The 11,496-nt window shown below is 53.7% G+C and overlaps 1 long non-coding RNA gene across 1 annotated transcript; it reads left to right on the plus strand.

Moving 5' to 3' along the window:
• The first annotated feature begins 7,757 nt into the window (after nt 1-7,757).
• LOC125753058 (uncharacterized) lies at nt 7,758-10,263 on the plus strand. Its single transcript, XR_007403966.1, has 3 exons — nt 7,758-7,898; nt 8,153-8,214; nt 9,423-10,263. It is a non-coding gene; the product is annotated as an uncharacterized LOC125753058 (long non-coding RNA).
• The last annotated feature ends 1,233 nt before the right edge of the window (nt 10,264-11,496 follow it).

Below are 11,496 nucleotides of genomic sequence, written 5' to 3' on the forward strand. Positions count from 1 at the left end.
AAACAAAATGTTTGCTATGAAATTCCTGGGGGAGAGAATATTTTCTGGTGAACAGTATCTTTATGAAAACACCCAGGCTGACTCCACAGCTGTTGTAAAAATTTATCTGCACCATCAAGTGTGTTTCACTCGGTGACTTATCTGATTTGGAAGCAGATTCTTCATGATGCATCAGGAATCTCGGGAGGGAGCTAAGTATACCAACAACAAAACAAACTTGTTAAAAAGTTACAAAAGTGATGCGGTGCCTACTAACTCCACTCTTTTCCCCAAAAGTTCTCAGACCACAGCTCGCACTCCTGTGCAGTGATGACTGGGAGGAGGCTGGAGGTGGGGGTGCCCCCTCAAGCCAGAAAACAAGTCAGGGCTGGGGAAGAGCCACCACGCTTCACTAACCCACTGTCCCAGATGTGTGACTATACAATGTACAGCCTGGAAGTGCCTGCCTGCCTTCCAGGTCGCTTGAGAGGTTGGGGGTGTCAGTGGGATAATCACAGTTTTGAATTGCAGGAATTGTCTATTCCTAACGTTGGCATTGGGAACTGTGAGGGGTTTCACGTGTGAGGGGTTTCGGGTAGAGATTCTCCTCATCCAAGGAAGCAGCAAGCAGGATGGCATGGCAGGCAGGGCGGTGGCCTGAGGTCGGCCTGCTGGCCTGCAAGCCTGTGTCACAAGCATCACCATTTCTCAACTAGAACATATGTGAGGAGGCTGGGCATGGGGTACAAAGATGAAATAAAAAGCAAAGCCTGTATTCGGACAGGGAAGTGTGAAATGCAAACTACAGAATTTCTTTGGACTCTGTGTGTGTGTGTGTGTGTGTGTTTGTGTTTGTGTGTGGTCAGTGTCTGACCTCATAAACCTCCTCAAAGTTTAACGCATCTAACATGCCCTAAAACCCAAACCCTAAAGCTGCCACAGTTGTTAACCATTCGAGTGCCTTTTAAAAAAGGAATTAGCTGGGAAACCACCTGTTTCTATATGACATGTAAAAAGGGTTATTTTTAAAGGTACATTTACATGACACTTTTATTTTTTTATTTTTATTTTTATTTTTATTTTTTTTAAAATTTTATTTATGATAGTCACAGAGAGAGAGAGAGAGGCAGAGACAGAGGCAGAGGGAGAAGCAGGCTCCATGCGGGGAGCCCGATGTGGGACTCAATCCCAGGTCTCCAGAATCACACCCTGGGCTGCAGGCGGCACTAAACTGCTGCACCACCAGGGCTGCCCTACATGACACAACGTAGGGCATTTTTGAGTTACCGAAGCCTAACCTAAATAAAACAAAGCATTTGTTTTTCAATGTAGATAAGAGGGGCACCTGGGTGGCTCAGTCAGTTAGGGTCTGACTCTTGATTTTGGCTCAGGTCATTTTATCTCAGGGGCATGAGATCGAGCCCTGTGTTGGGCTCACACCTTGGGCAGGATTCTCTCTCTCCATCTCCCTCTGCCCCTAACCCTCCTCTCTAAAAAAAATATGTAGACAAGAATTTGCTTCATTTGAATAATAAATTTATTTTATTGAATAATAAATTTTAAAAGTCAGCTATAGGGATGCCTGGGTGGCTCAGCGGTTCAATGTCTGCCTTCAGCTCAGGGCATGATCCTGGGATGTGGGATCGAGTCCCATATCGGGCTCCTTACAGGGACCCTGCTTCTCTCTCTGCCTGTGTTTCTGCCTCTCTCTGTGTGTCTCTCATGAATAAATGAATAAAATCTTTAAATAAATAGTCAGGGCACTATCACTATCAAAAATCAGTCACTTCCCAAATGGGAAGGGGTATGTCATCATGTTGCAGTAAAAGCTAAACCTCAAACCAAATTGAAGGAGACCCAAGAATGGCAGCTAGAGGAACCTAAACTTGTAACTACTCTCCTAGTCACTAAGAAATGAAATTAGGGCAGGTTCAAGGGTGAGGAGTGTCATTAAAGTATCTAGGTGATTGTATAAAACCCCTCCAAGACCCAGTGATTTCTGGGGTGGAAATTCCCAAAAGCCTCCATCATGACTCACCATAATTTGCTACCTCAAAGTCCCCACTGGTTTTGGCAGACCTCAGTGCTCCAAAGCTCCAGGCCAGCGGTAGTGGCAGCGGTATCTGGAAGCTTCCGTTTGGAGAAAATGGGGGTGAGGGATGGGTGGTGGCAAATTGCCTTATAAGGAAACTGTAAATTCTGGGAGGGCCTGGTGTTTCATCAAACTAGAAAAATGTTGAAGAGAAGATCCAAGAGCCCCAATGCCCCTCCCACCCAGAGTTCAGAGTTGGGGGAAAGAGAAGCGAGGGATATGTGTCCTTAAGAGAACATTCTTCTCTTTCAATCCACCTGGAGGCTCCGCGGCAATGTCTTAACCAAGCTCTGGAAACCAGAAGGCATCCAGCTGACAAAGGTCAGACCTGGACAGGAATGTACCATGGAGCCTGTCGGGTGCGCCCCTTTGTGGCTACTCCCCCAGAATTTCCAATTCCCCACTCTACTGGCCTGATGGGCCTTCTGTAGCAGAGAGCGCAGTAAGTTAAGGACTCTTGCCCATCCCACCCCCCCACTCTGCCTCTCTGGAGATGGGGGCGTTACCTGGGGCTCCCATCTTCCACCAGGCCATTCTGAGCTGGAGCAGAAACGATGGGCGTTCCATAGGATCCTCCGAGACGTGCACATTTGGGCTCAGTGCTGGGCTGTCTGGGATGCGCTTCCTGGCACATAATTACCACCATCAAGATTATTATTAGCATTAGGCATTTACATGACACTTAATATTTTCAAAGCATTGTACTGCCGTTTAATTAGTTTTTCCTTGCAACATTCCTGTCGAGTCCACACTTGATAGCTGGGAGACTGACAGGAGGAAGAGAGAAATGCTAAAGGTTGGTGGGGAAGAGGGGATGCTGAATAGTTACTTGGCTTTTATTCTCTCCGGTGACCCAGGTAAGATCACTGCCCCCCAACTCCCTGCAAATTCTGCATCCCCAGCCCCAGGGCTTGTCTATCAAGGCACCCATTAACCTCCAGCAGTGTGGTGGGGGTGGAGTCTCTTCCTTGGTATATTGTGATTGAAGGTCCAGACACCTTAAAAAAAAAAAAAAAAAAAAAAAGGCCTGTGTCAGTCAAGTTCAAGTTCACTTTTATTCAAAACTGCTGACACCCTTAGTCTCATTCCAAACCTCTCCATTAAAGTAACTTTAAAAATCCCAGGGTGGTGATTCCCAAACCTAAGGCCGCTCTGATAGGATGGCTTTAGTGTTTGACAAATCCTAATTCTAATTCGGTCTGTTAAAATTAGGAGTGTTGGGTGCAGGCCTCTCTGCCTCTCGATGGCTCTGGAGGCTTCTCTCTGGGGTCTTAGAGCCCCAGAAGGGCCATGAGAAGCCATAGGTTCTACTTCGGAGACGATAATACCTTTTTTGGTACAAGGCCTCTCATTTCCCTCCCTGCTAAAGCTTCGGGAAAGAGAAAGGGGAGGGATGCAGCCCAGGCTCAACGGAGGAGGGACGCCTGAAATCTTGGGCGGTTAGCTGTGGGTTCCCACCACCCTGGGGGAGCAACCCCAGCCCCACCTCGCACACACCTGTGCTTTGCTAAAGCGAGCCAGGCACCTCCATTCTCTCCGCCTCCCTGAAAGTCCTTCTCCGTGGCCCGGGGTGGAACCACCCGAAGCCCCTTTTGCATAGGACCGAGGCACGTTCGGCGGTAGGGACGGGGTTACGTTTCCCTTTGGCCTGCGGGCGACCTGGGGTTAAGATCGGGCGGTAGAGCTGTGTCTCCTGGCAGTGCTGGTCCAGAGTCCCCTCCTTCCCTCCCACAGGCTTCGCTTCCTTTCCTCTCTGTCCCCACTCCGGGTGCTTGTCCGGGCTGCTCCCCGCGACTTGGTGGGCGACCCCTCGATGGACTGCCAGGACCGGGAGAGAAGCGACCTTGAGGGGTGACCGCCCCGGCGTGATTGGGAAGCGCTGGGTCCTGGAGGTTTTGCCACCTGCCTCAACCGCCCCCGGGACCCACCCACCGTCCTTATCCGCACTGGGACAGTTGAAGCGCGAGTCTGGGGAAGCTCGGAGGCAGGCTTGTCTTTGCGGGACCTGAGTTCCTGGTACATCCCAGTCGGGTCCTCGCCGGCTGCTGGGGGGTGGGGGGAGGGGAGGGGAGGGGGCAAGTCTGAAAAGTCTGGGCTTTGGCGACCCCCTAGTAGACGCTGAGCCCAGCCACTGAGCCTGGAGGCGGGGTGGCGACGATGCCGCACCCCAGGAGCGGGGGCACCCCAGGAGCGGGGGCCTGCGGGCCTGTCCAGACCAGCATCTATGCCGCGTCCGCCAGGGCAGGCACCGAGGCCGAGCCGCTGCTGGCGCTTCCCGGGATCCCTGCGCTCGGGACCGCGCGCCTGGAGACAAGGCGGACGGTGCGGGCCGGGGGAGGCTGCGGCCTCCGCAGGGCTCTCGGGCGGGGCCCTCGGTGGACGCAAGCCGGGGTCTCCCCGCAGCGGGCCGAGGCTTTGGGATTCCCGTTCTCGGTCCCGGGCGGGGGCTGGCGTGCAGGGCGGGCTGGGGGCTCCCGGACCGACCCCCGCAGCCAAAGGCGCACGGCTGGCGGGACGCGGCCGACTGGAGGCCTTGGGGGCGCCGAGGCCTCGCGTCTGTCCGTGCGAGGGAAACTAATCTCCGTCCTCCGTGAGGCCTGCGGGGCGACCTCAAGAGCTCCCGGAGCCCACCGGTCCCCATCTGGCTCCTCGGGAGCTGGGGACAGTGGGTTCTCCATTTTCAACGGACTAAGGACAGGCCCTTGGGCTAGTTTGGGGCTATATCACCCTCTCCAGCTTACAAGGGAGGAAACCGAGGATGGGTTGCAGTGAAGATGGAAGGAGCTAACCCGGCCCGAGAGAGGGAGAGCCTGCTCCGAGCAAAAACCCGATAAATACTGGTTATCGACTCCGCCATCCTTCCCTCACTTTTTGGAGGAAGGGCTGATCCGCTGGTTTGCTGGCTCTCCGCCCCCTTCCCTCCCCATCCCTAACCTTTCTCCCTCTCCCTCCCTCTCCCCTGTCTCTTCCTCTCTTCCCCACCGATCTCCCCTTCGTAGACCCTCAAAGTCAGAGTGAAATGTAAGAAACGTTTAAAATAAATCCCTTCGTTTTCCGATGTCAGCCCTACCACCGAAGTTGGAAGTTGGTCAGAGCAGCGCAAGCTGGAGCGGCGTTCGCTGGCTCTGGAAGGTTCCTGCCTCTTGGTCAGCTCCTGGCAACGCACTCCCCCGTGTCTTGACCTTGATTCCTGAAGTCCAGGTTCCGTGGTCGGCCTGGGAGAGTCCCGACAAGCAGACCCAACAGGATAGAAACAGAATCCCTGCTTTCCCGATCTGGCCGGCAAGGAGGGTGTCCACACACCCACCCCGCTCAGCCCACAGCGTCTGCCCCAGGCTGGCCAGAGGTCCTAGGATACCCACTGTGCTAGGCCCAGGCCTGGAACTCCCAAATTCCCAGGCCGACCTGGCTTAGTGGGGAGGCAGTTGACCCCAGGACTGCTATACAGAGGCCAAAAGGCAGGCGCCAAGTTCGGAATTCCACGTGTCAGGGCTGAGGGGCTGGAAAAGGAAGCGCTGTCACAGGCTGTATGAGTGAGTCCTAAGGCACCAAGAACCAGAATCGGCAAACCTGAGGCCACAGTGGTACTGTGCTTCCGGAGAGACGGTGAAAAACCCTGAGCCACACAGACCACCGGGACGGGAGTCAGGGCCAGGACACCAACTAAGACTTCAGGCCTCAGTTTGTATTCACACTGCCATTCACAGGACAGATGATCAGACCTCCCCATCTTGATTTTTCTATCTCTAAATAGGACCACTAACCCCAAGCCTGTATCACACTCGGGTGGGGGGTTGTGGGGGGTTGTTGAGAGGCTGAAATTCACCACCACCACCACCCCCCCCAGGAGCCAGCCATCGCATAACTATTCCTGGACTCACAGACCGAAAGAACAGAAATGTCCCCTTCATTGGGAAAGTAAAGGGTCCAGGGTTTAAAGTGGCAAATGCTCTGATTGTCCCCAGGGGAGTTTCTTAGTCCCAGGGGAAGGGATGTTCGGCCTCTGCTCTGCTGCGGATAAGGGGATAGGGCCTTGCACAGCCACTCGGTGGGGAAAGCTGAAGACCCAGATCAGGGGCCCCATCTGCTGTTCTGTCAGGCATGGACCGATTGCGGCTGCCCAACCAGCCTAACTCGGCCAGGTGGCCCCACGTTTGGGCGCCAGGCGTGGCAGAACAGCCCCATCCCACAGAATCGGGCTTTCCTGGAGGGCGCAAACCTGGAACTCCAAGCGCAAGTTATACCCGATCTCCCGGTAACCTGAGCAACATATTGCTCCCTCCGCCTGGGTTTCCATGCTTTATTAATTTCGTGGAGAGTTCAAGGGGAAGTGGTTTGAGGTTTAAAGCTATCCTACACTGGTCTTAACGCTTGAGTTTTCTGTTCTCTGTGACGGGGCCTCTGGTTGGGGGCCAGTCCACTCCTGGCAGTGGGGATGGACCTGCAGTGTTCCTAGCCTCACCGTTCTTTCCAGGTGTGGCACTTCTTCAGTCCTGTTTTGACACTAACCCACATCCAGGGCCTGCGTCTTCTCATCTAAGCCTTCCACAGTGGCATCCATTATGTTCTCACTGGCCCCGTGACATGAGTCCTCCCCAACGTGTTCACACTGCAAAGTGAACAAAGTTCACTTGTTTTCTTTTTTCTTTTTAAAAAGATTTTAGTAAATGGGCACTTACGAAGGTAATTCGGGCCAAGAAACAATCTGACTCTCATCAAATGAAATCCTTGGACAACTGAGAAAACAATAGTATAATCAAAGCAGCTATACATTAAATATTTATAAGAGATTAGGCTATAAATGGCATATAAAAGTCCGGGACCTATGAAGAGTTAGAAATGGAAAGAAAATAAGACACAAGTGCCTCTTGACGGGATGAGCACTGGGTGTTATGCTATATGTTGGCAAATCGAACTCCATAAAAATAAAAAAAGATATGGTATATATAAAGAAGATATAAAAAAAGACACAAGTGCCTACATTTATGGCTCAGATTCAATGCTAGATTCAAGGTCAGAATGGAGAGGGGATCCGTTTAATCTAATACCCTCAGTTTAGGATAAAGAAACCGGCTCAGCGGGAACCAGGGCCTGCTCGAGGTCACTTTGCAGAGAGAGGGGGCTAAGGAACCCAGTCCCTGAGTCCCAACGCAGCGCATCCCGCTGTCTGTCTCAGGCATTTTCTACTTTTCTGAATCACAGAGCAAAGGGCCTCACGTGGGTTTTTTTCTCTCGGGCTTTGGCTCTCACGAGGCGAGGGGATCCCAAGAAGGATCCTTTCCCGGAATCCCGTCGTCTACACTCGGTCAGGCGCTGGCTGACAGGGAAAAAGGCCAAAATGCTCCCCCTCGGATCCGGACTTGGATCATAAACCTCGGTCTTGAGCACCTCACAGCTGCAGTTCTCCAAAGGCACCGACAGGTGGCGCGTTCCCCACAGCAAAACGGGCCGGGAATTCGACAGCGCCGCCTCCCCTCGGCCCCTCGCCCCAGCCGCTGGCCTAGGGTCCCTCTCCAGAGAAAGGGGACAATAAGGGGTGTAGCGGGGGAGCTCAGGCTAGGTGCCTAATGCTTTGAAAAGACAATCCCTAGAAACTCTGGTTCCAGCCTTGGGCTCAGAGAGGCCTCACGCTCCGTGGAAGGGGTCAATGAGCACGGGGTGCAGAGGGCAGGGCTCTGCCCGCGGGGTCAGAGAACACACCGAGACCCTTCGGGGTCGCCCCTAGGGGGCGTCAACTCCCCTCAACCGACCCATCCTTGAGCTCGCTCGTTCACGCGCACTCGGCTGCCGCCTTTCTCAGCCACCCGCCCCAACTCCCATCTTTCACGTATTTTTTCTTTTTTATTTGAAGGGTGGGGGGAGAATAAGGGAAGAATAAGGGGAAGACGGCACTTTTTCAATTGCGACAATAATTATCGGAAAGCAGGTTTCTTAATCTGCTCACCCGTTATTGACTTCTCTTCTAATATTTGGCTTTGTTGCTTTGATCACGTACTTGACTCCTTTGCATAACAATTTTGGGGCGGGCGTCCTTGGGGCGGGAGGGGAGGGACGTGCAGGCAATAGCCCCACTCTCCGCAGGAAGTGAGGCCAGCCGACCCCCCATCCCTAACTGTACCGTTCAAGCCTGGAAAGTTCTGAAGGTGAGTGGGGTTGGAGAGGAAGCTGCTTACCCCTCGGGAGGAGGTTGGGGAGGAACTCTAAGAGCCCGCAGTGAGACCCTGCCACAGGAGGGATTGTGTCTCCCCCTCGTGTCCCACTGCATTCCCAACCCCAAGAGACCCTGCCTCAGGCCCTCTTCCCCCCAGGCACACACACACATACTGGGGAGACAGCAAACCTCACTTCGAGGGGAACGGAATGGGTTGACAGCCAGGGAATGGAGACTATTACTATCTCTCATCTCCTCCCGGCACTCTCATCTGGGACTTAGGCCACTGGACAAAACTCAGGCTTCTATGGCTCCAAGCTGGGTTTGGTGAGCTCTGGGACCAGTGACGGCCTCTGTGGGACCCTGACCTTCTCCCTGTCTCCGTTGTGTGATCTGCAGAGTGGGTTTTGTGTCTACGCACTCTTTGAGTCCCTTTGATCTTGCCTTTGCCACAAGTTGCCCACCTCCCCTCCCCCCAACCAGGGTTAGGACTTCAGGGCTGCATAGGTGTTTCTTCCAGAGGAAGAGGAAAACAGTGGCTGTTTTAATCTATGTTTAAACAACTGCCTCCTCCGCCTTTGCATAGTTCCTATCAGGGGTGAGAGGTGAACAGTTGGTTTGGGGTCAGAGTCCCCGAGGGTGCTTGCGACTTAACACTCCATACTTTCCAAAGCCTCCATAAAGGGAGTTGCTCTCATTCCCAGCTCACACAAAAACACACACGAGGAGACTCTATACACATGGACACGCACAGGCATGTACAACGGTGCAGAGCCCATCCATACACAACATTTGCACACGTGAACATAGCGCAAGCACAGGAGGATTAGCGGGACACCGAAAATCCACACAGTCCTTCCGAGCACACCCAGACACACTTGCCCACTCACTCACCTGGAGCCTCACACACAGAGTCACGAACAAGTACGCACGCGCGGCGCACACTCGCCCCTCTCCCCTGTTTCTGCAGGAGCTAGCAGATGGGGAAGGTGGCCCGGGAAGGCCTCGGCGTTGCAGTGACCCCTCCCCTCCCTCCTCACCCGCACGCGATCCAGGCTAGGATAGAAGGAGGTGGGGTGGGCGTGGGGGAGACACAAGGGTCTCGCCCCTTTGCCTCTCCACTACAGGCTCTGGAGACTGCCCTTCCCCGTCCGCTCCCCTTCCGGACTAAACTTTTTCTCTCCCTTACCTCCCCGCCAGCCTCCCGCAGCGCCGACCTCGGCTGGAGCCCGGAGCAAGTCCCGCATCCTCTCCGGGGTGAGGGTCCGCAGGCTGCGTCCCCAAGGACGAAAGGGGGGCGCGGCCTGGCTGGCGCTCCGGGGCCCGCCGGGACGGAGGCGGGAAGGCGCGGGCCAGGAGCCAGAGCAGCGAGAGCTGGGTGCGCGGACTTCTGCTTCCTTTCCCCGGGTCAGTGGTAGAAGATCCCAGGGACAACCTCTCACCCCTATGGGAGTCGGGGGAAGGAGAAGGACCGTTTCCTCTGGGGCAAGCAGTAAGAACGCTGTTTGGAGCTGCAGGGGCATTCCTATGCAAAGGACTTGGATGCTGCGGTTTTTCTTCTTTTCTCGAGTTTTGTTTTGTTTTTTTGTTTTTTTTGTTTTTTGTTTTTTGTTTTTTGTCCGCAACTTTGAAATTGGGTCCGGACCTCCCGGGGAGCACGGACTGAGCCGAGGGGGCAGCAGAACCCAGAAGCCGCGCTGGCCCCTCCTCACTCGCTCCCACACTGGTACCCACCGGCGTGCACACGCTCGAGGCCAGTCGGTGTGGACTCCGACCCGCGCCGAGCAGGATCGAGGTGGGAGCCGCCACTTGGACAGGTGGGGACTGAGGTGGGCCAGTGGCCCCCTCGGCCTGAGGGTGCCTGGGCTCAGGGAACCTCCTAGGGAGGGGGAGGGGTGAGAGAGGAGGAACAGCAAAATAAAAGAGAAGAAAATTCAAGCGTAGACGCTGAATTTACTCTGGGTTTTCTTATTTTTGTGGGGAAGGATAAAACATTAGCGTTTCAGTTTTGGCGTTTGGGTGGAATTCCGTGTAAGGAGAAAAGCAGGATGTCTGATTAAAATGAAGAAAAATATGGAGAGAGAGTGTGTGTGGTTGCTTTGCTTTTGGGAGCCATGAGTTCTAAAATCCTCGGCTCCAGGGGCCTGGCTTGCTTGGTGGTACAGCTCCAGAGTGGTTTGGGGATACAGAGAAGGGGAAGGCATTCCTTGTAATCGGAAACCAGGGGTCCTGCATCTCACCTTCCAGCATCCCTGTGCAGCCCTAACCCAGCTAGTCAACCCGCCAGCAGCGACCAGTCGGGTGTTTGCGAGCTAGTGTCCCGGGCGCCCGGCGCCGGCCCCGCAGGCAGTCCGCAGGGCTCAATAAGGAAACCAGGGCCCCGGGAGCCCTTTCCAAATCCTGACCACCAGGTGCAGTTTACAGAAATCACTGAAATGTTTCCCCCATTTCCACACAGTCAAGTGAAGAAAGGGCTTAATTTTCTCAGCTTGATCAGGCTTGAGAGGAAAAAAAATCTTCAGACAAAAACCCAAACCGTTTCTAGAACAAAAAGGTGCGTGCTGTGAACTGCTCCCTCGGATAAGAGGGGAAAAACCTTGTGAAAGGCAGAATGGTGGGGACAAGAATCCAAATATTGAAATCCCCAAAGAGGACAACCTCCAACAGCAGACACCTTCCTTCCTTCCTTTCCTCCTTCCTTCCTTCCTTCCTCTTTCTCTTTCTCTTTTTCTCTCTTTCTCTCTTTCTTTCTTCCTTTCTCTCTTTCTTTCTTTCTTTGAAATTTCTAGGAACCTGGACATTTACCAGTGTATTTCACGCACACAGAAAGAAAAAAAAAAGAAATTCTCCCTGGATCCCCCCACCCACCCACCCAGTGTTCTGGGCCATCTACAAACAAAGCTGCCACCCCAATTTCTAGAGTCAACAGAGCATTTTATTTTCCATGGTTTGCCTCCCACGCACCCCCACCCATCTCAGCGTTTACCCTTCCCCCGCCTCCCCCAGTCCCACTCCAAGCTTCGGGCAGAATTGCTTAGGATCCCTAACCAATACCCAACGAATCCCCTTGCACCCACCCACCCCCCACATTATTATCGCTTCCAAATGAAGACCAAAACCAAGAGCGCTAATTGAATTAGTCTATTGAAAGGACTGTCAGGTACAATGACGTGGCTCGAGGCCCCACATTTCCCAAGGTCTATAGGCTTTGGGGACCTGCGATGTATAGTCTGACCTTCTGGCTCATAATAATACCGCGGCACTTGTAGCAGAA

The sequence above is a fragment of the Canis lupus genome, chromosome 19 (genome assembly GCF_003254725.2).
Source record: "Canis lupus dingo isolate Sandy chromosome 19, ASM325472v2, whole genome shotgun sequence".
Lineage (NCBI taxonomy): Eukaryota > Metazoa > Chordata > Mammalia > Carnivora > Canidae > Canis > Canis lupus.